At 38.3% G+C, this 27,785-nt stretch overlaps 2 protein-coding genes across 2 annotated transcripts in view; one reads left to right on the top strand and one right to left on the bottom strand.

Moving 5' to 3' along the window:
- Positions 1 to 27,785, bottom strand: part of LOC119525517 (olfactory receptor 7A10-like) — a 57,394-nt gene that overhangs the window by 5,305 nt on the left and 24,304 nt on the right. The gene's annotated exons all lie outside the window — the stretch shown is intronic.
- LOC119525516 (olfactory receptor 7C1-like) overlaps positions 4,848 to 27,785 on the top strand; it is a 76,057-nt gene continuing 53,119 nt past the window's right edge. The window contains exon 1 of the mRNA XM_037824304.1: positions 4,848 to 4,874. The gene's annotated coding sequence lies outside the window, so the exon portion shown is untranslated. The remainder of the gene's footprint in view (positions 4,875 to 27,785) is intronic.

Raw genomic sequence — 27,785 nt, 5'->3', positions numbered from 1 at the left:
ATTTTTGCATCTATATTCATTAGGGAGATTGGCCGGTAGTTTTCCTTTTTTGTAGCATCTTTGCCTGGTTTTGGTATTAGATTGATGTTAGCTTCATAAAATGAGTTAGGTAGTGTTCCATTTTCTTCAATGTTTTGAAAGAGTTTGAGCAAGATTGGTGTCAGTTCTTTCTGGAAAGTTTGGTAGAAATCCCCTGTGAAGCCATCTGGCCCTGGGCATTTATTTGTGGGAAGATTTTTGATGACTGATTGGATCTCTTTGCTTGTGATGGGTTGGTTGAGGTCTTCTATTTCTTCTCTGGTCAGTCTAGGTTGTTCATATGTTTCCAGGAAATTGTCCATTTCCTCTACATTCTCCAGTTTGTTGCCATACAGTTGTTCATAGTATCCTCTTATAATTTTTTTAATTTCTTCAGGATCTGCAGTTATGTCACCTTTTTCATTCATTATTTTGTTTATATGGGTCTTCTCTCTTTTTGATTTTGTCAGTCTAGCTAGGGGCTTGTCAATGTTGTTGATCTTCTCAAAGAACCAACTTTTGGTGATATTTATCCTCTCTATTGTATTTTTGTTCTCTATGTCATTTATTTCTGCTTTAATCCTTGTTATTTCTTTTCTTCTACTTGGTTTAGGATTGGTTTGCTGTTCATTTTCTAGCTTCTTCAGTTGATCCATTAGTTCTTTGATTTTGGCTCTTTCTTCCTTTTTAATATATGCGTTTAGTGCTATAAATTTCCTCCTTAGCACTGCTTTTGCTGCATCCCATAGGTTTTGGTTTGCTGTGTTCTCATTTTCATTCGTCTCTATATATTTAGCAATTTCTCTTGCTCTTTCTTCTTTAACCCACTGATTGTTTAGGAGTGTGTTGTTTAACCTCCAGGTATTTGTGAATTTTCTAAGTCTCTGATGGTTATTGACTTCTAATTGTATTCCATTGTGGTCAGAGAATGTGCTTTGAATAATTTCAATCTTTTTAAATTTATTGAGGCTTGTTTTATGTCCCAGCATATGATCTATTCTGGAGAAAGTTCCGTGAGCACTAGAAAAGTATGTGTATCCTGGTGATTTGGGATGTAATGTCCTGTATATGTCTGTTAAATCTAATTCATTTATCAGATTGTTTAGGTTTTCAATTTCCTTATTGGTCTTCTGTCTGGTTGATCTATCTATAGGAGAGAGTGATGTGTTGAAGTCTCCCACAATTATTGTGGAAACATCAATTGCTTCCTTTAGTTTTGCCAGTGTTTCTCTCATGTATTTTGTGGCACCTTGGTTGGGTGCATAGACATTTACGATTGTTATTTCTTCTTGCTGAATTGCCCCTTTTATTAGTATGTAGTGGCCTTCTTTGTCTCTCAAAACATCCCTGCATTTGAAGTCTATTTTATCTGAGATTAATATTGCTACACCTGCTTTCTTTTGGCTGTAGCTTGCATGAAATATTTTTTTCCATCCTTTCACTTTCAGTTTCTTTGTGTCCCTGTGTCTAAGATGAGTCTCTTGTATGCAACATATTGATGGTTCATTTTTTTTGATCCATTCTGCGAGTCTATATCTTTTAATTGGGGAGTTTAATCCATTTACATTCAATGTTATAACCGTGAAGGCATTTCTTGAATCAGCCATCTTATCCTTTGGTTTATGTTTGTCATATTTTTCCCCTCTCTCTATTAATATCCTTTATTGTACCCATACTGAATCTCTTTAGTACTGAACCTTTCTCCAAGTCTCTCTGTCCTTTCTTTGTTTCTCTGTCTGTAGGGCTCCTTTGACTATCTCCAGTAGGGCAGGTCTCTTGTTAGCAAATTCTCTCAGCATTTGTTTGTCTGTGAAAAATTTAAGCTCTCCCTCAAATTTGAAGGAGAGCTTTGCTGGATAAAGTATTCTTGGCCGGAAATTTTTCTCACTCAGAATTTTAAATATATCGTGCCACTGCCTTCTTGCCTCCATGGTGGCTGCTGAATAGTCACTACTCAGTCTTATGCTGTTTCCTTTGTATGTGGTGAATTGCTTTTCTCTTGCTGCTTTCAGAACTTGTTCCTTCCCTTCTGTGTTTGATAGTGTGATCAGTATATGTCTCGGAGTGGGTTTATTTGGATTTATTCTATTTGGAGTTTGCTGAGCATTTATGATTTGTGTATTTATGTTGTTTAGAAGATTTGGGAAGTTTTCCCCAACAATTTCTTTGAATACTCTTCCTAGACCTTTACCCTTTTCTTCCCCTTCTGGGACACCAATGAGTCTTATATTTGGACGTTTCATATTATCTATCATATCCCTGAGGTCCATTTCGATTTTTTCAATTTTTTTCCCATTCTTTCTTTTATGCTTTCATTTTCCATTCTGTCATCTTCGAGGTCACTGATTCATTGTTCAACTTCCTCTAGTCTTGTACTATGAGTGTCCAGAATCTTTTTAATTTGGTCAACAGTTTCTTTAATTTCCATAAGATCATCCATTATTTTATTTAGTCTTGCAATGTCTTCTTTATGCTCTTCTAGGGTCTTCTTGATTTCCTTTATCTCCCGTACTATGGTCTCATTGTTCATCTTTATTTCTTTGAGTAGCTGCTCTAGGTGCTGTGTCTCTTCTGGTCTTTTGATTTGGGTGCTTGGGCTTGGGTTATCCATATCGTCTGGTTTTTTCATATGCTTTATAATTTTCTGTTGTTTTTGGCCTCGTGGCATTTGCTGAACTTGATAGGGTTCTTTTAGGATTTGTAGACCAATTGAAGTCCTTATCTCTAATTTATCAGATCTACAGCTTCGTGGAGTACACTTTCTCTAACTAACCAGCAGGTGGCGTCCACGAGCCACCTGTTCTCCACAAGCCAGTTCTCCCCTGCTTAGCCTTTTTGGTGAGTGGGGAAGTGAGTCTTGTGGGGTCCAATTGCTGTACCAAGCTTGTGTGTGTAGTTGGTGTTGCCTGCCCTGTATATGGGGCGTGTTTCTGGGCAGTCAGGGAGGGGGGGGTGGCTCTAACAATCAAATCTCCCTGGTGATCCTAGAGTTTTAAATCTGCTGCAATAGTCTAATCCTTCAGTTCAGTCCTGCCACAGTTTGTCTCTGCCACTGACCCACAAGTCCTTGGTATTGACGTATGGCTCCTGAGACTTGCAAGTGGGCCCCTCTTCCAGGCTGTGCACCCCGGTTCCTCTGTTGAGGGATGACTGTGCTATGTCACAGGTGAGTGCCGTCCCCACAGGGCAGTTCTGGGCTGCTGGGCTGTGTAGGGAGGCTCCCAGTCTGCTGGAATGATGGCTGAATGGGGCTTTGTTAATTCACACTGCTCTACCTTCCCAACTCTGGGACAATCAGCTGAGGTTGCAGGGAAGGCTAATGTCCACGCCCAGTTTTGTGGTGTGTGCCTGTTATTTGAAGCACTTCCGTCACACTGGGTTGTCTGGGGCAGTTCTGGGCTATGGGGCTGGCGATGGGCAGGAGTGTTTCCTGTCCACCAGGATGATGGCTGTGAGCAGACACCCCCCTTTTCTTGGGAAGTTGTGGTGTTTAGTGAATTTTCTCAGCCACTGGATTATTGCGTTTTGTCTCAGAGCTCTCCTAGTTCTGCTCTTGACTTGACCTGCCCAAATAGCAAGTCTTTGAAACTTTCTGTATTGGGCTTCTTAAAGTAATTGTTTTAGAAAAAGAAAAAAGGATTAAAAAAAAAAAAAAAAGGGGGCCCTCCTCAGAGATCTAATGGGTTATTGAAATGCTGAGAGACAAAGCAACCAGGGCCATTAAGGAAAGGTCCACAGGGCAGAGAGATCAGCTTTTCTTCGGGATTTGCATATGCGCCTCAGGGCCCTTCCCCTTTCTCTGTTCACCAGAACTCCAAAAATCCTCCGCTTTTATTTTGGAGTTTTTTGTGTTGTTTTTTTTCTATGCCTGTCTCCTCTCTGCTGGGCTGGCTGCTCTCAGATTCTCTGGTGTCTGGTCTCAGTCTATCTATGGTTTGGTTAGAGTTTGGATCAGTAGAATGTGTTTCTGATAAGGGCTGCCACTGCAGTTCTCCCTTCTCCTTCCAGGAGCTGACAGCCCCTCCTCCCCCGGGACTGAGCCTGGCAGGGAGGGGCGCGGGTCCCCTGCCTGCAAAAACTTACAGATTTCGCTGATCTCAGCAGTTCCACGTTTTCATGAGTGTTGTATGAAGTATGCCCAAAGACAGATTGCTCTGTGGTGTCCAGTCCACGCAGTTCCTGGCTTTCTACCTACTTTCCTGGAGGAGTAACTAAAACATACAGCTCACCAGTCTGCCATGTTGCCCCGCCTCCAATTGTGACACTTTTGAAACTCTAAAATGTCTCTTAGGTGAGCCTGGGTGGAGGGTGATATGAAATCATGTTACAGTTTGCTACCTTTTCCTGGTGCCTTTAAAAACAAGATTAAATGAGGGACTTGTACTTATTCATCTCTCAAGGTTTACAATCTGTATACAAAGGTGTGTTGGGCTGTATACCTGTCCTTTACATGAAATAGAAAGAAGGGTGAGTGGGGATGGAGACAAAGTACATTCATGGATCTCTGAGACTCCTCAATTATTTTCTAGAAAGCTCTCAGGGAAGCAGGATTATTAGAAAAGAAAATGAATAAATATTTTCAACCATGTCCCACCACTGCTTAATATTCATCAGGCCTGAGGTTGTGCTTCTCACCAATTCTCTCTCTCATATTGCTTCATTTTTTCCTTCGTCTTTAGTTTTCCTATGGCCATTTTGATCTTGACCTGAGTGATGATGACCAGTTTCCTTCTCTATCAGATGGCCCCCAGGGACACATCTCTGGCCATTGGCATGGTCTCACTGATGCTACGCCTCAGCTGGACCTGGGTGGAGCTGGTCATCTCAGAAGACAAGAGAAGTATTCAGTTTCTCTGGTACTTGACAGAGATGGAAAGGAATGATGTCTGTGCAGCCTTTGTGGAAATGATTCCTGTCACTGAGAGGTCATATTATTCAAATCACTGGCAGTATCATGGAGTCATCAGTGAATGTGGTTGTCATTTATGGTGACTCTGACTCATTAATGGGTTCGAACTTCAAGAGATGGGAATATTTAGTGATAGGGAATGTCTGGGTCACAACTTCATGATGGGATTTTATCACCAGTGAGAGAGAAGTTTTTCTTGACTCATTCCATGGTGCGCTCATTTTTTCACACCACCATGGTAAGACCCTGGATTTGAAACTATCCAGACAGCTAACCCTTCCAAATAACCAGAAGACTTTTACCTCACTAAATTGTGGTTCATCAAGTTTTATTGCTGAATTTCTAAATCTGACTGTAAAGCACTGGAGAAATGTCCACCCAATGCTTCCTTCAACTGATTGCCTTGGGGGCATTTTTACAATGTTATGAAAGAAGGAAGTTATAACATGTATATTGTAGTGCATGCTGTGGCTGAGACCCTCCCTGAAATGCTCCTTCAACAAATAGAAATGCAGTCAGTGGGAAATGGAGATGTGCTGGTTTTTTACCTGTGGCAGGTAATGTCTCTTGCATTTGATAGTATCTGCATCTCAGAAAGTATCATACATGTTACCTTCTTGGGTTTCACATATGTTCAAGCCAAGTAGCTTAGGGTTCTCTCCCAAAAAGGACAAGGTTTTACATACTTGTTTTACTGTCTGGAAGATAAACATAGGTATACCAGGTCATCAAATAGAAGGTGTCAGAGGCAGGGAGGAAATGACTTACAAATCAAGGTCAATGCTTTGTGTTACTAAGGACCCCAACATAATGCCCACCTACTGATTTCAATAGGAAATATCTAGAGTTCTTCCAAGAAACTCTCAAATGACAACTGGAGAACTGGGTTTTTAAGAGAATATATATGCTGGGCAAATGTAGTGGATACTTTACATAAATTATCTCATTTAACTCTGTATTCACTTCAAGAATTGTTACCCTTGCTTTGCAAGATGATTCTCCGGGAGAATTCTGATAGCAAAGAGTGTGGTTTGGTTTGATTCTTCCATTATGATTTGTCTAAAGTCCAGACCCTCGATTGTTTTGATCACCTTGTCTTTGGAGTTTTCTGAAGCTGATTGATATTTTATAAGTGCTATGATATTTTAGTCCTCCATAGGTTTTCATTACTTTTACTTCACTGTATTCTAATAATAAAATTGCATTATGAAGCAGGGATTACAGAGGATAAGGGATGTTCACAATTTGGGTTTTCTCTCCTTAATACTATGGCACACTTACTAACAGAGCAAGGCATCTCTTTTAACTGCATGCATTTCTGAAGAATAGACAATTGAAAAATCCTGCTGGTGACCCAGTGACTTTGGATCAGGAAAAGAAATTGGATGCCTGTTATGACATTCTCAACTTTTGGAATATTCCAGAAGTTTATGGACTTAAAATGAAAGTAGGAAATTTTTGCTCAGATGTGCTATCCAATCATCAATTGTCTATGTCTGAGGATTTGATAGAGTGGGCCACAGGATTTTAAGAGGTGGGTAGGACCCAATCATCATGATTTATATTGCACATAAATTGCCAAAATCTTGTAGTAGGTGTTTTCTGCTCCTAACTGTTAACTAAATGCCCACATCTGGGCTTTTAAAAACTCACTTTTCAACTTGAAGAATTTTCTTACCCACAATCCAATGGAGGGAAAAAACACATTTACTCAAATATATATTTCTAAGTTATTAAATATTTTGCATCATACAATAAACATGCCATCCTATCACTTCATTTGATTTAGGTATTTAAAATTTAAATTTAATAGTAGTCCATTACCCTAAATGGCCTACTTGTTAAAGGTTTAAATTGCAGCTGTTAACTACAAATATCTGATTTACTTCAGACTCCCCACTCTTTATGCAGTGAGAGATGCATTCCTGGATTCAGGAGACCAAGCATGCCTGTTGCTTTGTCCTGTGCAGGGAATCAGTTTTCCAATGAGACAGTTAAGTGTATACAGAAAGCCCCCACCTCTACTTTATATCTCCCAATCACACAAGGAATGAGAAAGGATCTTGAGGAAAACTGTGGAATCAAAAATCTTCCCTCATTAAATAGTTCAATTTTTAATTAAGAATATTTCCCATTAAAATACCATACTTTCTCTTCCTTCAACTAGCTTATTTGAGTCATTGCTTTAGATCATTGCATGTAAAATCATCTCTAGGAAACCCTCTTTTATTTCATCCCAGTAATTTACATTTCATAACTATACTGGAATTTAACACACAATTTTATAAGAACATGCTTTCCAGCTTGTTTGAAAGGATACTTAGATTCTATTGAAGGCATTTATCTTAACCATCTTCAGTTTCCCTGTGCCTTACACTGTTTTTGACATAGAACTAATGCTCAGAAAACTTGTGATTATGAAATTATTATTTCTACGGTGTACAACATGTTGATGATATAGCATACCATCAATGAGTAGTGTTAGTTTCTGCTCTCCTCTAGTTCATAGCTGAGTAGGGGAAACAAAATATACAGACATTTTATGTTCATCCTTAAAACCTGCAGTAAATGTGCTTATAGGGACCTGTGGAACAGTATCTACATTGGGAGTAGATGATGATGCATGGAATTATTCAAAGAGACAGTATCATTATTATTATGTAACATAAATGAAGAGTCAAACAATTTTTGGTAGAATTATTAGAAATGGCAAAAAAGCACAAATTTTCACTGCATTCAATATTCAGAGATTCAGGGAACTAAAAACAAAGGTTCAATGTGACAGGATTACAGGAAATATTGAGGATGGGTTTGGAGAAATTGGGTAGAAAAGAGGCAGAAATTCAATATTTAAGATTTGTTTTCATATTACTACATATCTTGAAGTTACTCATAGTCATAATATTATATTAAGTTGGAATTTTGTAAATATCTTTTTATGATTAATGTGTTTATTTTCACAAAGTACTTACTATTATTTCAGTTTTTTTAAATGTGTTGAGATTCATTATATAACATGGTATTTAGTCAGTTTGGGAAAATAATTCATGTACACATTGGGTGTAAGATAAGTTAGAGTATATGTTCCGTGTGCACACTTAAAGAACAAGTATGCATAAACTTCAAATTCCACATGTATAAAGGTTAAGGGATACAGCCCTCAGTTACTGTAGAAAATATAACATGGATTATAAAATGTTTTGAAATTGAATATACTACATATCAAAGTTTATGAAATGGGGATGAAACTGTCTTTATAGAAAATATATAATCCTAGCTTAAATATATTTATTATTTAGTATTCATATTTAAATTAAAATGATCTGAAGTCCCATAGTCTAGAGCTTTTTCACACAGGAGCCCAGGACCTAGTGGCTCACTATTTCCACAAATAGAGGAACTGCAGCAAGAGTTTGATCTCTACCATGATTCCCAGGTCCAATTGCCCTCAGTCCCACTGCAAGCATCTCTAAATATGCCTGTTTCTCACCCAGTGGACTGCAGCAGCCTGGGAGAGGCAGTGGAGCCCTCCCCTTGGGAAAATATGAGGACTTGGAACAGTCATGATCCAATTGTTTTCTATGGATGGCAATCTTGTTTCAAAATCCTTGAACTATTCAAAGCAGAGCAGAATGCTCATGGTTCCATTATTTCAAAAAAAAAAAAAATAGAAGCTGCAATGACTGAGGGAGCTTACCATGGATTTCAGCACCCATTTGCCATGACCAAGGCCAGCGGTTTCAGGTCCAGCTGGACATGCCTGCCTGGTCTTTTACATCTGGGGGAGGAAGGACAGTGAGAAGTAGGTTGTTGAAATATGCCATCTGCTCAAAAGCCTGGGAAAATACAGTCTACGAAGCTGATTACCTGACCTCTCTAAGACCTTTTGGGATATGTCTGCACCCTGTAGTGAGACTGTGGCCCTGGTTTGGCTGGACATACTGACAAACCAAGTGTCAAAGGAGAACTTCAACTATAACCCAAACAACAACAAAAGCTTAGACAATAAAGAGAAACCAACTTTTAAATTAATCCCCTCAGGATAGTAATATGCTCAGAAACAAGCAAAAAATTACAAGACATGTGAAGAAATAAGAAGACATACCAAGAAATATGATTAAATTAAAAAGTTAAAGGAGACAGTATTTGGAACAACTAATCATAAATGTACAATCAAATTGCTGAAGAAATTTCAATGAGATGATTACAGAGATAAAGGATATCAAGAATACATTAAGGGAGCATGAAGAAATGTTTGAAAGGATACATAGAAAAATAGACAATATTATGGAAATGAAAGTTACCACTATAATTAAAAATGTACTAGATACATACAGCAGTAGATTTGAGGAGGCAAAAGGAAGGTTCATTTAACTAGAGGACAAGGCATACAAATTTGAACACACACAAGAACAAATGGAGGAAAAACTGGAAGAATTTGAGTCAGGTCTCAGGGAAGTTAATGACAAAATGAAACACACAATATATGAATGAAAGGTGTCCTGGGAGGAGAAGAGAATGGTAAAAAGCCAGGAAGGACACTTGAGGAAATAGTGGCTGAAAATTTCCCAACCCTTATAAAAGACATAAATATGTGAATCAAAGAAGACCAATGTACTCCAAATAGGATAAATCTTAGTAGACACACTCCAGGATACAAACTAATCAGACTATCAAATGGCAAAGAGAAGCAGAGAATCCTGAAAGCAGCAAGAGAAAAACAATGCACCCTATACAAGGGAAGCCATATTTGTTTGTGTTGACTACATATCAGGCACCATGGATGCAAGAAGGCAGAGGTGCAATAGATTTCAGATATTAATAGAATCTTCCAGCTAAGAATTCTTTATCCAGCAAAGCTGCCCTTCAGAGTTTAGGGAGAGTTTAAAATATCCACAAGTAAGGAAAAGCTGAATTTTTAACAAGAGACCTTCCCTGTAAGAAATACTATAGAAAGTTCTGCTGGCTGAAAAAATAAGACAGGGGAGATAGACTTGGGGCAGAGTATAGAAATGACTACCATCAATAAGGGAAACTAAAAGGATAAAAGGATAGATCTGACAAATAAAGCCAAAGGATAAAATGGTCAAAACAAATACAGCCTTTACAGTAATAATATTGAATGTTAATGGTTTAAACAATCCAAGCAAAAGATACAGATTTGTAGAGTGCAAAAAATATAACCCATCTATGTTATTTTTACAAGAGGCTTACTTTGTAACCACAGATACCCAAAGATTCAAGGTGCCCCAAAGTAAATGGGGCACACAGTGGTAAAACTGATTGGAGAAATAGATGTGTCTACATTGATAGTGGGAGACTTCAACAAACCACTCTCTTCCATATAGATAGAGCATCAAGACAGAGGATCCTTACTGAAAACAGAGAACCTAGACAATATGATAAATGAACTAGACCTAACAGACCTATATAGATCTGTACATCCCAAAACAGCAGTATATAACTTCTTCAGAAGTGCTCAGAAAAAATTTTCCTGGGAAGACATATCCTTGGGCACAAATAAAATTTAATAATAATTACATTTTAAAATAATTAATAAATTTTAAAAGATTGAAATTACATTCAACATTTTTCTGATCATAATAAATGAAGCTGGAGATCAATAACAGTGAGTCAAAGAGAAATTTTAAAATTAATCAAAAAATAGTGACAAATGAAAATGAAAATGCAACATATCAAAACATATGGTATGTAGAGAAGGTGGTTCTGAGAGGGAAATTTATAGACCAAAATACCAGCATAAAAAGGAAGAAAGAGCTAAAACCAAAGACTTAAATGAACAGTTGAGAAATTAGAGAAAGAAAACAAGGTAATCCAAAAGCAAGAAGGTGGAAAGAAATAACAAAGATCAGGGTATAATAAACTAAAGGGAGAACAAATACACAATAAAGGTAAGCCATAAAACCAAAAATTGGTTCTTTGAGAAGATCAATAACATTGAAAAACCCTTAATTAGACTAACAAACACAAAAAAGAAGATGCAAATAAAATCAGAATTAAAAGGGGGACAATACCATGGATGTTAAATAAATAAAATCTGTCATAAAAGGATAGTATGAACAACTGTTTTGCAACAAACTAGACAGCTTACATTAAGAGGGCAATTTCCTAGAAATGCATTAATAACCTACACCGATGTGAGAAGAAATAGATGTCAACAAACCAATCACAAGTAAATAGATTAATTCAGTCACCAAAATATAACAGGAAGGGAGCTAAAATGGCAGCATAGAGAGGAGTGGAAGACTGTTAGTCCCCCCCTGGAATAATCCATAAATGACCAAAAAACTAGTAAATAACATGAAATAACTGTGGGGAGACAAACATGACTGTCCACTCATCCTCCACCAATTGAATTGGGAGGAATGCCTGAGATCACAGCATAAAATCTGTAAGTAAAACTGCATATGCAAGCTGAGAGCTGAGAGCCCCTCCCTCACAGAAGCCTCATGGTGCTAGAGAGCAGCACTCTCTCAACCCAGCTCCAACTGGGGTTTTAATGTTAACTGCTCAATACAGACAGTGAATCCTCAACAAGCAGACAGAGGCTTTTGGTGACAACTGACCTTGGGTGAGTCGGGGGACATATCTGTCTCAGGACAGGGAGCCCAGAGGATTGGTTGCTATCTCTGGCTGATGGGTGAACCTGGGAGATTTTCTGTCCCTTTCTCTCTCTGTGGAGAAAACCTCAGCCATTTTCAGCCCACAGTGCTTTGCAGGAAAGACAGCCTCAGCCATTTTAAAATCAAAACATTTTGATCAGCAGAGTCAGAGAAACAAATAACTTATTGATATGCAGTGACCTCTCTGGAGGGGGCATAGCTTCCCAAGAGGAAAGGGAGGGGCCCAGTTCTACTGCCTGCCTTTCTGAAACCAGACCCCAAAGCCTGGGGGAGGAGAACCACAGGCCACACTCTCTTACACCAGTCAGTGACAGGCTGACTAGTGCACCTGCCAGGCAGAAAAGCACAGGTGTATCAATCTTCTAGGAAAAACCATCAGGGAAACCAGATACTTAATAATTCCTCCTTCTGTGACCTGAGCCTGTTCTCATCTGGGAAAACCTGATTGGGGTGGCCTGGGAGGTCAGATGCCTAGACAACAGAAAACTACAACCTACATGAAGAAAAATGAAACTATGGCCCAGTCAAAGGAACAAATGTACACTTCAACTGAGATACAGGAATTTAAACAACTAATGCTAAATCAATTCAAAAAGTTTAGAGAATATTTCACAAAAGAGATAGAGGCTGTAAAGAAACCACTGGGCATACATAAGGCAGAAATTGAAAGTTCAAAAAAACAACTAGTAGAATCTATGGAAATGAAAGGCACAACACAAGAGATGAAAGACACAATGGAAACATAAAACAGCAGATCTCAAGAGGCAGAAGAAAACACTCAGAAACTGGAGAGCAAAACACCTGAAAGCCTACATGCTAAGAAGCAGATGGAGAAAAGAATGAAAAAATATGAGCAATATCTCTGGGAACTTAAGGATGAAACAAAGTACAAGAATGTACATATCATTGGTGACCCCGAAGAAGAAGAGAAGGGAAAAGGGGCAGAAGCAATAACAGAGGGAATAATCAATGAAAATTTCCCATCTCTTATGAAAGACATAAAATTACAGATCCAAGAAGCGCAGCATACTCCAAACAAAAGAGATATGAATAGGCCTATGCCAAGACACTGAATAATCAGATTATCAAATGTCAAAGACAAAGAGAGAATCCTGAAAGCAGCAAGAGAAAAGCGATCCATTACATACAAATGAAGCTTAATAAGACTATGTGCGGATCTCTCAGCAGAAACCATGAAGGCAAGAAGGAAGTGGTGTGATATATTTAAGATACTAAAACAGAAATACTGCCAACCAAGAATCCTATATCCAGCAAAGCTGTCCTTCAAATATGAGGGAGAGCTCAAAATATTTTCCAACAAACAGACAATGAGAGACTTTGTGAACAAGACACCTGCCCTACAGAATACTAAGGGAGCACTAGGAGGAGACAGGAGTGCATGGTTTGGAACACAATTTTGGGAGATGGTAGCACAGCAATGTAAGTACACTGAACAAAGATAACTATGAATATGGTTGAGAGAGGAAGGTTGGGAGCATGTGAGACACCAGAAAAAAGGAGGAAACATAAAGAATGGGACTATGTAACTTGGTGAAATCTAGAGTGTTCAACAATTGTGATAAAATGTACAAATATGTTCTTTTATGAGAGAGAACAAGCAAATGTTAAACTTGCCATGTGTTAAAAATGGGAAGGCATTGGGGGTGGGATGCAATCATTGTAAACTAGAGACTGTAACTAACAGAATCATTGTATTATGCTTCCTTTAATGTAACAAATGCAATATACCAAGGTAAATGCAGATAAGAGGGGGGGATAGGGGAGGCATGTTAGACAGTTGACATTGGTGGTGTTGTCTGACTCTTTACTTTGATTTAAAGTTTTTCCTTTTGCTACGTCCTAGCTGTCATTTTTTTCCTCTTTCTTTTGCCTCTCTACCTTCTTTGACTCTCCCTCCTACCTTGTGGAAGAAATGCAGATGCCCTTATATAGATAGTGGTGAAGGTAGTGAACAGATAAATATGTAACCATACAGAGAACCATTGATTGTTTACTTAGGATGCAATGTATAGTGTGTGAACAAAGCCATCTTAAAAAAATGGGTTGATGACAAAACATCAAGGGCAATATACTGAGTGAAGTAAGCCAGACACATAGGGACAAATACTGCAGGGTCTCACTGGTAAGAGCTAATTATAATATGTAAACTCATAGACATGAAATATAAGGCACGAGGATATAGGATGAGGCTTAAGAATGGGGAGCAGTTGCTTAGTATGAGCAGAATGTTCAACTAGGATGAACTTAAATGTTTGGGAATGAACAGGGGTATCAGTAGCAAGATGTGAGAATAACTAACAGTGCCCAATCATGTATGAATGAGGTGGAAAGGGGAAGCTCAGAGTCATATATGTCACCAGAAGGAAAGTTGGAGGTCAAAAGATGGGAATGTATAAAACTGACTCCTATGGTAGGATATGTCCATGATTGACTGTACAAATATTAGAAAACTCTTCCACAAACCATAACAAATGTATGACAATACAACTAGAAGTTAATAATAGAGGGGCATATAGGGAATAAATATATACCTATTGCAAACTATATACTACAGTTAGTAGTATTTCAACATTCTTTCATAAACAATAACAAATGTACTATACCAACAATACAAGTCAACAATTGAGGGGGGTTGGTTAGGGATATGGGAGGATTTGAGTTTTCTTTTCTTTTTTTTTTTCTTTTTTCATCTTTCACTTTATTTCTTGTATGGAGTAATGAAAAGTTTCTAAAAATTGAACAAAAATTAAGTGTGGTGATGGATGCACAGCTGTATGAGGGTACCAGGGGCAACTGATTGTACACTTTGGATCTTTGGATAATTGTATGGTATCTGAACAATCCCAATAAAAATTAAAAAGAAAAAAAAAAACAAAGGCAGGGGGCAGGTGATCCTCAGGGCTGCAGAATCATCCTTATATACCTACTCCAAAGTGCACAGGCCACAACACCTCCACCATCCTTTGCACACTTGGGGAGCCTCTTATATTTTCAGACCACAGGGCAGCCATTGGGCTAGAGGCCTGTTGCTTAGCAATCTGTTGCTCATTGTGACACAGGTGAGGGACAGCATAATTTGTGCATGGGCATTCCAAGCACCTTCTAGAATTCTAAGCCACTTTGAAATCTGTGCTGACTCTGCCTCCTCCTCTGGTTCAAGCCCCAGTGAGAATTATTCCCTGAATTTGGTTACTTGGGATTTCCTGCTGTATATTGGGCACACCTGGGTACAGGGACTCCTATTTGGAGTAATGGGAAAAATTCAGTAACCCATAGTGTGGTTTGTAGCTGATTCTGCACACAAGGCACAGCAGAAAAGCCTCTATTTGAAAGTCAATATGAGGGTTGTGAAGTAGTGTAACTGCAACTAGATTACAATGGAGGGAAAAAGGAAACATAGATCTGTGCAGCAATAAAAAGTACCCCAAGGAAAATTAAAAAAATATACAACAGGAAGCTATATTTAGAAAATCCTGAAAAATCTACAGCAAAGATTCTAGATGTACAAAATGAGTTCAGCAAAGTGAGTGGATACAAGATCAAGATACAAAAATCAGTGGAATTTCTACACACTAGTAATGAGGTATCTGAGAAGGTAATTGTGCTGGTTTGAAATGCCATGTACCTCATATAAGGTCATGTTTTATTAATACTTCCATGTGAGGGTGGACTTATTGTTGGATTTGACTTTTGAATAAGTTGTTCCCATGGAGATGTGACTCAGCTGAGTCTTAATCCCCTTGCTGGAGTCCTCTGTGAGAGGATAAAAGACAGAAGATACTGAGAGAGCACAGAGAAGCTTAGAGAGAATGAAAACATCCCAGGAGAATCAAGAAGGACAAAAAAATGACCAACAGATACTGAGAGATGCATGTTGGAACTAGAACCAGGAAAGAAGGACCAGGTGCATCAGCATGTACCTTCTCTTGTGACAGAGGAGACCAACATGCCATTGACCTTTCTTCAGAGAAGCTACCTCACACATGATGCCCTAATTCAGACACTGTTATGGTCTTAGACTTTTAAATTTGTAAGTGAAGAAAACTCCATTGAAAACCAACCCAATTATGGTATATTGCATTCAGGCAGCTTTAACAATCTGAAACAGATTTGGGTACCAACAAGTTGGGTGCTGTGAATTGCAAATACCAAAAATGCTAGAATAGCTTTGTAAATGGAAAAGGGGAAGATTCTGGGAATATTCTGAGATGCTTGATAAGAACAGTATAGCTTGCTTTGAAGAGACAGTTGGGAGATACATGTATAGTACACATACTTCCAATGAGGCCTTTGACAGAAATGAATGTGTAATTGCAAACTGGAAAAAGGCAATCCTTACTTTAAAGTGGCAAATAATTTGCCAAAATTGAGTTCTAGTGTGTGATGGAAGGGAGAATTTGAAAGTGATGTGTGGGGATACCTAGCTGAAGAGATTTCTAATCTAAATATGGAAAATGCAGCCTAGCTTCTACTTGCAGCTTATAGTCAAATCTGAGAGGAAAGGGATAAATTCAGAGCTGAACTCTTGGGTACAAATAAACCAGAAATTGATGTGTTTGAAAAATTCAGAGTTTCTGGAAAGTGGTTCTCCAGAAGACAGTTCCCAATGTGAGGATTTAACCAAACCTAGTATGAGTCAGTAATTTCAGGACAAGTCAGTCTTATAGATAGAACTACCCAGAAAGTATTTTTGGAAAATCTTATTGTCTGATGGCTCAGGTCACTGTATGCTGCATGTCAAACCAACAAGTTTCTATGTGAGATCTGTATAAATAGAACCATTGCCACCCTGGACTAAAAAGGACAAAGAAGGGATAGAGTGAAAGAAAAATGACTTCAAAGTCAGAATCATGGAAGCTGAGGTATGGAGCTTAGAAACTTCTGGCCAGAAGAGTGGACTGACCCATGCACATGAAAATGGTGAGTTTGCCCTGAAGTTTGCAGAGTGGGCTTTCTGTTCCAGTGTTCAGGAAGGGTGGTACCATCCCAGGGCCCTCAGATGCTTGGGGAGCTGAGAAGAGCTTGAATGCCCCACTGTTTAGGAAGAATTTTTCTGTTCCAGGCCTTGGAGAGGGTGAAGCACATTCCCTGGGGATTATGGAGAGCCTAGCCATCACCCCATTGTTCTAAGTGGTTTGAGAGTGAGCCCCAGAGATGGCAGAGTCTGAATGCTGCCATGAAGCTTGAAGAGGGTTGAGCCAAGAATACACTGTATTCTCCAATGCTAAGAAATGTTGAAACCTACACCCTTGTTTGGAAACAGCAGGTCTGCTGTGTAAGCCCTTGAAGAGGGTAGGACTGCTGCTCTCTCAAGCCCCAATGATAAAACATCTCTCTTTAGATGGCTGTCACATTTTGAATCCTACTGGAGTTTACCCTGCAGGTTTTCTGATCTGTTTGGGAACATTAACCCCTGTTTTTCATCCATTTTCCCCCTATGGAAGTAGGAATGTTTACCATATGACTGTACCTCCTTTGTGTACAGGAAGCAGATAACTTATTCTAAGTTTCACAGGGTCACAGCCAGAGAGGAATTTTGTCTTAGGAAAAGTTATTTTGATAAGACTTTGTACTTTATTTTTAGTGAAATGATTTAAGGCTTTTGTGTCATTGTGAAGGAATTAATGCATTTTGCATATGGAAATAACATGTATTTTTCTGTTTCAGGAGGTGGAGTGTGCTGTTTTGAAGCTACTTTGTACACCATAATTTGCATGTCCTCTCAGTACATCCCTGTGGGGAAAGACCTATTGTTAGGTGGACATTTTGATTAGGTTGTTATCATGGGATATAAGCCAGCCCATTCAACGTGGGCCTTAATACCCTTATTGAAGTCCTCTATGACTGAATAAAAGACACAAGAAACAGAGAGCTCAGAGAAGCTAAGGGAATGTAAACACCCCAGGAGAAGCAAGAAGGACTAGTATAAACTGAGGGAACTGTATTGGTAAAAGACCTAGAAAAGAAGGACCAGCAGACATCACAATGTGCCTTCCTTTGTGACAGAGAGACCCTGGATGACACCAGCTTTTCTTTAGAGAAAGTATCTCCTTCTTTTTGCCTTAATTTGGACATTTTCATGGCCTTAGAACTGTAAATTTGTAACCTAAAATAACCCCTTGGAAAATGCAATGCATTTACAGTATATTGCATTCTGGCAGATTTAGCAAACCAAAACACCATCAAGAAAAGAATTCCATTCACAACAGCAACTAAAAGAATCAAATATATAGGAATAAACTTAACCATGGATGTAAAGAAACTATATTCAGAAAACTACAAAACATTGTTGAAAGAAATCAAAGATCTAAATAACTAGAGATGTATTCTTTGTTTCTGGATTGTAGGACTAAAAGTCATTAAGGTATGATTTCAAAGCAGATTGATCAACACATTGCATGAAATAACAAAATTCTAATAGTCTGTTTGCAGAAATGAGAAAAGCCTGTTTTAAAGTTTATTTGGAGTGGTAAGGGGTCTCGAATATCCATAAATATTGTAAAAAAGAACAATGTAGGAGGACATACACTTCTTGACTTTAAGTCTAATATAAAGGCACAGTGGCCAAAACAGCATGGCACTGACATAAAGATAGACATATTGACTATAGGAATTGAATTGAGAGTTTAGAAGTAGACAGACATATCTTTGGCCAATTGATTTTTCACAAGATTCCCAAAACCATTCATGTGAGAAAGTACAGTTTCCTCAATAAATTGTGTACAGAGAACATGATATCACTTCCCTAACATTGAAATGAACCCGTATGTTACACCCTATGCTAAAATTAATTCAGAATGAACCAAAGACCTAAATATAAGCATCAGTAACATAAAACTCTTAGGCCAAAATATAGGGAAACTTCCTCAAGACTTTGTGATAGGTTGTACCTTCTTAGACCTTACACCCAAGGCACAAGCAATGAAAGAAAAATAGTAAATGGGACCTACTAAAAATTGAATACTTCACTACATCATAGGATTTTGTCAAAAGAGTGAAAAGGAAGCTGATATAGTGGGAGGAAATATTTGGGAATCACATGTCTGAAAAGGGATTGATATCCAATGTCTGTAAAGAAAACCTACAGCTCAACAATAAAAAGACAAATAACCCAATTAAAAATGGGCAAAATACATGCATACACATTTTCTCAAAAAAGATATACAGACAGCTAAAAATCACTTTAAAGATGTTCATTTTCACTAGCATTAGGTAAATGCAAATCAACACCACAATGAGACATCATTTCACACGACTAATATGAGTGTTATTAAACAAAAAGGAAACTATAAGTGTTAGAAAGCATGTGCAGAAATAGGTCCCCATACAAGGGTTGAACAATAGGGAGGGATAAGGGGTGTGGGATGTTTTGGGTTTCTTTTTCATTTTTATTCTTATTTTTGGAGTAATGCAAACATTATTAAATTGATACTGGCAATGGATGCACAAATATGTGATGATTCTGTTAGACATTGTATACTTCGGATAGATTGTATGGGGGTGTGAACATATCTCAACATAATTGCATTACAAAGTAATATAAGTGACTCAGGATCAATACATTTGAAAATTTAAATGAAATTTAAAACATTTCTGGGCTGATAGATCAAGAATGAGACAAAAATTCTCATTATTACCACTTCCACTGGACATTACAGTATAGGCACTGCCCAATATGATGTTGGTAGGGAAGAAAAAGAAAAGAATAATTATCAGAAAGAATTAAATATTACTGACTTTATTGGCACGTGATATTATTGTGTAAGAATAAAATCTGGAAGATTTCATAAACTGAGGTTAATGGTATGAGTAAAAGTTTAATATACAAACTTCTAAATTTATATATGCCAGTCATAAGGCATACTAAAATAATATTTTAAAACATGAAATTTACAAAATCTTGAAAGTGTGAATTACCTATAAATAAAACTAAGGAAAGTTTGGAAAGATTTCTCATAAAGTTATAGAGGAGGGTTGAGAAAAAAATTAAGAATACTGAAGTAATTGTTTGGATAAAACATATCCCTTGATGAAAAGATGTAATATTCTAAAGATGTGAGTAGCTTCCAAATTGATCTCAATGCAATTGCTATCAAAGTTACATTTTGTGGCAATTAAAACTTATTATAAAATTCTTAAGAAAATGGAAAAAAGAAAAGCACAACTAAGACAAACTGGAGGACAAAAAATGGAATTAGAATACTAATTCTACTGGTTTCAAGCTTTTTAAAGTCACAGTAGTGTGGATACAGCAAAAGGAAAAAAAAAAGAAAAGAAAAGGCACCAGATGGCAAATACAGAAATAAATTGGTCACATATGGAACTCATCAATATCAGCCATATTGTAGTTCTATCTGTAAAATCTTAAAATAAACACAATTGGAAAATATTTTCAACTTTGAAGGCAAAAATTTCTTAAACAGGGCAGATGGAAAAAGAAAGTGGAAGAAGGGAAAAGGAAATTTGATCTTTTCTTATTGACTGAGACACAATTTAGGATTTAAAGTCATTCCATGTCCATATTTCTTGAATTAAGATTGGCTTCTACTTCTATATAATTTTAAGCAGATGATTAATTTTTTCCAATGATTCATATGCTTAAATTCTAAACTATTATTGAGTATTTCTAAATAGCACTACTCCAATGAATCAGAAGTATGAGCCCTACATAGTGATTCTCTTTTCCCATCATCAGAGCTGAAGAGTATTTTGCTTTATATACCTGCTTTAATCAAAAATGAGCAAATGGAAGCACAACCATTGATTGTTACCCTTCTGACTTAGTTACTTAATCTGTGAGTTGGTTGAATAATGTGAAGATACTTTGAGACCCTTACATCCAGCATTTTCCTTCCTATATAAAAATATAAAGATATTTTCCTCCTATACAAAAATATGAAAAATCCTGTGGGTAGAAATATATTGTTTGTTTGCTTTTAATGATTAGGTTCATTCAGAAGGATGTATTGTACACTATCCAAAATGTGCAAGAATAATAGATATTTTATAATGAATGTGTTTGGGTAAATTCCTTGAATAACACAATGATAAAAATGTGCATCAAAATTCAACAATAAGACTTCTAAATAGGCAAAGAATACATGTAGTAGCCTCCTCTTACTTCAAGCATTTGCATCTTTTGAGGGGGAATTGTGAAAATCAAAAGCAAATCTCTATTTTTACTGTATGTAATGAATTAAATTGTTTACCCAAATTTGGCATAAGTTTTTGTTCTTGGTCTACATTCTGGTAGATGTAAACCTATTTTAAATGAAATCTATTCAATATGTAACTTCAGGTAAGCCATGGCCCATCTGAATCAAGTTGGGCTTCAGCTTGAATCACCAGGATCCTATGTAAGTAAAGTAACAATCAGATGGAAATAACAGCCATGGGGAGCAAACAGATGCTGGAAGTCAATGTAACCCAGAGGAGAAAGGAGAAGGCATTTCCCTGTGAATTAAAATTTAGTGGAAAAATCATGGAAATCCAAAGCTTCTAACCAGCAAGAAAACTGACCCAGGTAGAGGCAAGTCTTCTAGAATTCTGAGTCAATAAATTACTGGTGTAAATCAATCTATCATATGGTATTTACTTTTGCAGCTAGAAAAATAAAATGCTGTAGAAGCCCAGCTATATTTGGTTTTCTTAAGCCATTCTCTACACTGAGCTTTGGCAGCAGCTCTCAGCATGATGCCTTCTACTCACTACAGCACCAGCATTCGAAAACTCAGTGCATAGCCTCACCCCTTTAATCCATCCGTACATATCTGCCATTAGGTCTCTTGTTCTCTAGAAAATGTACTCTCCAACTTTTATCTATCTGCTTGTAAATGACATACTGTTGTCCATAGCAATTCTAATTTGGTATGCATATTTAAATTTTCTTCTAATCAGTAATTTACAAACCAATCTCAGAGTTCCTCACTAGGAAGATCTACTAACAACTACTCTTCCAATTTGCTAAACCTGCCAAAATGCTATATACCAGAAATTGATTGGCTTTTTCAATGGACATTTATTAGGTTACAAATTTATCATTCTAAGGCTATGGAAATGTCCAAATTAAGACATCAAGAGGCAGATACCTTCTCTGAGGAAAGGCTGATTGCATATTTTGTTCCTCTGTCACATGGGAAAACACATGGCTGGCTCTGTTGAACATTCTCTCCCATGTTTGCCTTTTGGTTTCATTGGTTTTCCCAAAGTGTCTCTGGGCTTCTTTCTCAGCTTTGGTGGGTTCTTTCTTGTTTCTACCAGGGGAAAACTCTGGATTGCATATTGTAGTTTCTCTAGGGAAACTCTGGGCTTCATCTGTTAGCTTAACATCTCCAAATGTCTTTCTGTCAAAATATCCAAGGATCTGGGTCTGTGTCAGCTCTGAGCTCATTCTCTCTCTGTCACTAAGCTCCATGCAAGGCTTCAGTAAACTATAATTAAGACTCACCTTGAATTGGTGGGGCCACTTCTCCATGGAAATAATCTAATAAAAAGGCCCACTCACAGTTTTTGGGGTCACATATTCATGGAATCAAGCTAATCAAAAGATCCCATCCACGATATGTCTGCCTCCAAAAAGTAGATTATAAGAACATAGTATTTTATGGGGTACATAACAGATTCAAACTAGCACAGCTACTAAAAATAAGTAAAAAACAGTTTTTAGAAAGACTTCAAGATTTGTGAACATGAAGTTTGAAGAAAACACATTCTCAGTAAAAGGGAACCTGTTCAGTTAAGCATACTGAGGAAGCAGCCCTCACTCCTCTGTCTGGAGAGATTACTCTTGTTTTATGAGATAAAAATGCAACAGAATGTCCTGAGGTAAATGGCCTGAGGGATATATCTAATTCTTTTCATGGCCCACCCACACCACCAGTCTTTACTTCAAGACCTATAACTAGACTCAAGTCCCAACAGGCCCTAAAGGGTGAAGTATGAAGTGTGACCCATGAGGAAGAATGCTACACTCCAAAAGAAGTGTATGAGTTTTCCAACTTATACAGACAGAAACTAGGGGAATATTTGTGGAAATGGATATTAAGGGTGTGGGATAATGGTGGAAGGAATATAAGGTTGGATCAGGCTGAATTTACCGATATGGGGCCACTAAGCAGAGATTCTGCATTCAAATGTAGCTCAAGGAGTTAGAAAGGGCATTAACAGTTTGTTTTGGTGGTTGGCTGAAACATGGATCAAAAGGTGGCTGGCACTACAAGAGGTTGAAATGCCAGAACTGCCCTGGTATAATGAGGAGGAGATTTGAAAGCTTAGAGAGATTGGAATGTTAAAGTGGATTTATCATCAAAGACCTGCTCACACACCCCTGGTATGTCCAGAGGACGCAACTTTTACCAGGACTGTGAGGAATAAATTTGTGAGACTAGCTCCATCATCTCTGAAAAGCTCTGTAGTCACCCTTCTCTGTAGGTCAGGTGTTACTGTAGGAACTGCTGTCACTGAGCTGGAATCCTTAAACACAATAGGGATTATCAGATCTGGAGTTGGCAGAAGCCAAGTGGCTACAGTTAATCACCACAGACAAGGTGGGCATGACTCCCATAATGGAAAACAGGCTCAAAGCAGCAATCCAAGTAATATGACTCACTGAGATTTATGGTATTGGCTAGTAGATCATGGAGTACCAAGTAGAAAAATAGATGGCCAATTGACTAAATTCTTGTTTGAACTATATAAGCAGAAGAATTCTAGGTCAAGTGAACAAAAGTCTCCCTTGAATTCCAAAAACACGAAGTCATGGCCCCTTAACCAATTCCCAGACTTGAGGCAGTTCACAGATCCAGAGTTCCTTGAATGAGGGGAAGGCTGGATATCCTTGGGAAGGACCCTGTTACACTGCCAAAAATTTATACTGTTAATCTTTCTCCCAGCCTTCACCAGGGGAACCTATGGCATTTTACCAGGGTAATTGTGCATTGGGGAAAAGGAAATGATCAGATATTTTGGATATTATTATTATTATAGACACTGGCTCAGAAGTGACATTAATTCCAGGAGACTCAAAACATCACTCTGTTCCACCAGTCAGAGTTAGGGCTTATGCAGGTCAGGTGATTGATGAAGTTTTAGCTCAGGTCCATCATCCAGTGGGTCCAGTGGGTTCCTATACCCATTCTATGTTTATTTCCCCAGTGCCAGAATGCATAATTGGGATAGACATACTTAGCAACTGGCAGAATCCTCACATTGGTTCCCTGACTCCTGGAGTGAGGACTATTATGGAGGGAAAGGCCAAGTGGAAGCCACTAGAACTGCCCCTGCCTAGCAAAATAGTAAACCAGAAGCAATACCAGATTCCTGGAGGGATTGCAGAGATTAATGCTACTGTTAAAGACTTGAAGGATGCAGGGGTGGTGATTCCCACCACATCCCCATTCAAGTCTCCTATTTGGCCTGTGCAGAAAACAGATGGGTTTTGGAGGATTACAGAGGATTATTGCAAGCTTAACCAGGTGGTGACTCCAATTGCAGCTGCTGTTCCAGATGTGGTATCATTGCTTGAGCAAATCAACACATCCCCTGGTATCTGTTATGCAGGCACTGATTTGGCAGATGCTTTTTTCTTGATTGCTGTTAGTAAGGAACACCAGGAACAGTTTGCATTCAGCTGGCAAAGCCAGAAGTTTACATTCACTGTGCTACCTCAAGGGTATATCAACTCTTCAGCCCTATGTCATAATATTATCTGCAGGGATCTTGATCATTTCTCCCTCCCACAAGACATCACACTGGTCCATTATATTGATGATATCATGTTGATTGGACCTAACAAGCAAGAAGTAGCAACTACTGTAGATTTTTTGGTAAGGTATTTGCATGGCAGAGGATGGGAGATAAATCCAACAAAAATACAGGGGTCTTCCAGCTCAGTAAAATTTCTAGGAGTCCAGTGGTGTGGGGCCTGTTGAGACATCCCTTCTAAGGTGAAGGATAAGCTGTTGCATCTGGCCCTTCCAATGACCAAAAAAGAGGCACAATGCTTAGTTGGCCTCTTTGGATTTTGGAGACAACATAATCCTAATTTGGGTGTGCTCATTTTGAGTGAAATAAGCCAGCAACCAAGAGACAAAGATTTTATGATCTTACCTCTATGAACTACCTAGAATAAGCAAACTCAAAGAGGCAGAAAGCAGACTTTAGGTCTCCAGGGTCTAAGGCCCAGTAGCAGGCCTTAGACCTTATTATGCACTCTTCCACTAGGACCTCTTTTGGAAAAAGGTTGTCTGCTTTCCAATCAATGTGACGCATTTACTGAGTGACCAGGAAAGCTTCTAGTTTTGTGTGGGGACCAGAACAAGATGAGGCTCTGTGACAGGTGCAGGCTGCTGTGCAAGCTGCTCTGCTGTTTCGACCATATGATCCCACTGACCCAATGGTGCTTGAAGTGTCACTGGCAAATAGAGATGCTGTTTGGAGACTTTGGCAGGCTCCTATAGGAGAGTCACAATGCAGGCCCTTAGGATTTTGGAGTAAAGCTTTACCATCCTCTGCAGATGACTATTCTCCATTTGAGAAACAGCTGTTGGCCTTCTACTGGGCCTTAGACCCTGGAGACCTAAAGTCTGCTTTCTGCCTCTTTGAATTTGCTTATTCTAGGTAGTTCATAGAGGCAAGATCATATAATCTTTGTCTCTTGGTTGCTGGCTTGTTTCACTTAAAATAATATATTCAAATTTTATCTTTGTTGTAGCATGAGTCAGAACTTCATTCCTTCAAATGCCTGAATAATTTCCCATTGTATGAATAGACCATAATTTTTTTGTCTATTCACCTATTGATGGACACTTAAGTTGTTTCTTTCTTTTGAAAATTGTGAATAATGCTGCTATGTATATTGGTGTACAAATATCTTTATGAGGCCCTGCTTTCGATTCTTTTAGATGTATACCAATTCTTTTAGATTGACATTGCTGGGTCATATGATAATTATATGTTAAACTTTCTTATCATTTGATTATTAAGTTGTACAAGGGCCCAGGCCATTCCTGGTCATGGTGGGGAAGATATCTGAGTGTTATAGGCACCTTTCCACCTGGTCACTTATTTTCTGAAATGGGACCCCAAAACAAGTTTTGGCATCACTGAGGGAAATGGGAGAAGGAAGAGTTAAAGCTACAACACAGAAACTTGTCAAAGGGTCTCCTCTTCAATCCAAGTATGAAAAAGTTAATTGAGTTACTATGACATGATCCAGCCCATATCAAATGGGTCATGTCCTGGCTCTGCACAGTTCTGCCTGCTTGGCTGGGAGGACTGGGGGTTGGAAAGCAGACACCCTTTTTCCAAAAGAGGTCCTAGTGGAAGAGTGCATCATAAGTTCAAGACTATTGAGGATAGGAGGAGATCACACCTGGATTAAAGGGACTCCTGTCTAGAGATTCCAAAACCCAGGAGATTTTGTATTTGTGTAGAGGTGTCAGTAGCAGTAGACACAATCAAAATTCCAAGAGCCCACTTTGCATAATTTGAAAAAAAGGATCAAATTTATTGGGAAGTGTAAGGGGCCCTGAATAGATGGAAAGATCTTATTAAAGTTAATTTTGTATGTGAATGTAGTCGAAGGGGAATGTGTTGCATCATGTGTATTATGAGAATAAAAGTTAGAAGTTAAAACATGTGACTGGATAACAGTGAACCCTGTTGTAGATGATGAACTGGGGTTAACAGTACAAGTGTAAAAATGTTCTTTTCTGAATTGTAATAAATATACAATATTAATACAAGGTGTTAATATTAAGGTGTTATATGAAAACTGTTAGCATGATTCAGTTTCTTGTGGGTTATTGGCCAAAGGATTTCCTGAATACTTCACCACATGGATCTTTGGTTGGGTAAATCACAACATGGCAGTTGGCTTTCATCTGAGCATACAATCAGGATGCCAAAATGCCCAAATATGGAATTTGAATTATTTTAGAACTGTACTTACAGAAGTCACATGCCATTTCATTTGCCACACTGTAATCATTGGAGGTGAGCCACTGTGTCCTGCACACACTCAATGGGATGGATATAGGAAAGGACTTGAACACCAGGAGGCAGGGGATAGGGGGTTATCATAGATGCTTCCACAACATAGGCCTCATCAGATATCAGGACATTAGGCTCTGTATTAGTTAGGGTTCTCTAGGGAAACAGAATCAATGAGCAATATCTGTGAACATAAGACTTATAAAAGTGTCTCACGTAACTGTGGGTATGCACAAGTCCAAATTCCATAGGGCAAGATGCAAACTAGCAACTCCAATGAAGATGTTTGATGATCTCCTCAGGAAATGAACTGGCAACTTTGACAAACTCCTCAGGAAATGCTTTGCTGGGCAGCCAAAGAAGAAGCGAAGGTCCTCTATCTGTCTCACTTAAAAGTCTTCAACTGGTTGATTGGATTAAATCCAGCAAACTGCGTTCCCTCATAGTGGAAGACACGCCCTTCATTGACTTCATCAGTCACAGCTGCAGCCAATTGACTGATGATTTAATAAACCAGCCTGTTGATTTATTAACCAGTCACAAACATCCTCAAAAGCAATGGTTAGGTCAGTGCTTTCTTGACCAGAGGGCTGGGTACCATCACCTGGCCAAGTTGACACATGAAACTAACCATCACAGTACAACCCTTGTCAACTTGGCAGTTATACACATCACCCAAAGCCATACTTTATCTCTAAGAAGAGAACAATAACAGACATATATTTCACCTAACAATACTCCACTGTGCAGTGTACAACTGGAAATGCACTAAATCTCTCCAGAATAGAGTGCAAGTCCTTGGGTAACATTAACTCTTAAAATTTATTTCCTTTAGCTTGAATACAGCAAAATGAATACAGCTTATGCCATATGATAAGGGGATGAGACAGAGAAGAAAGAAAAGATATTTGCTTTACAAATACAAACATGATCATAACAAAACAAGGAGGAAATATTCATGCCATCATAATCCTTATTTCTGTAACTGGTCATATGTCCATACTTCATATTTATCACTACCTTCTTCCACTACCCATTCCATGTTCCCTTTACCCTCAGCAACCACTTCAGCTGGCCATGGTTCTTTGCCTGGTGTGGTGACCCAAACCTTCATTCCTGAAGTTTCTTGGTCATTTGTAGTCCTGTGTGGATTGAGTTGTTGCAATTCTTCATTGACTTTAATCACAGGGCATGGAAGTACT

The sequence above is a fragment of the Choloepus didactylus genome (assembly GCF_015220235.1).
Source record: "Choloepus didactylus isolate mChoDid1 chromosome 25 unlocalized genomic scaffold, mChoDid1.pri SUPER_25_unloc2, whole genome shotgun sequence".
NCBI lineage: Eukaryota > Metazoa > Chordata > Mammalia > Pilosa > Megalonychidae > Choloepus > Choloepus didactylus.
This window is presented reverse-complemented; position numbering and strand designations above follow the sequence as displayed.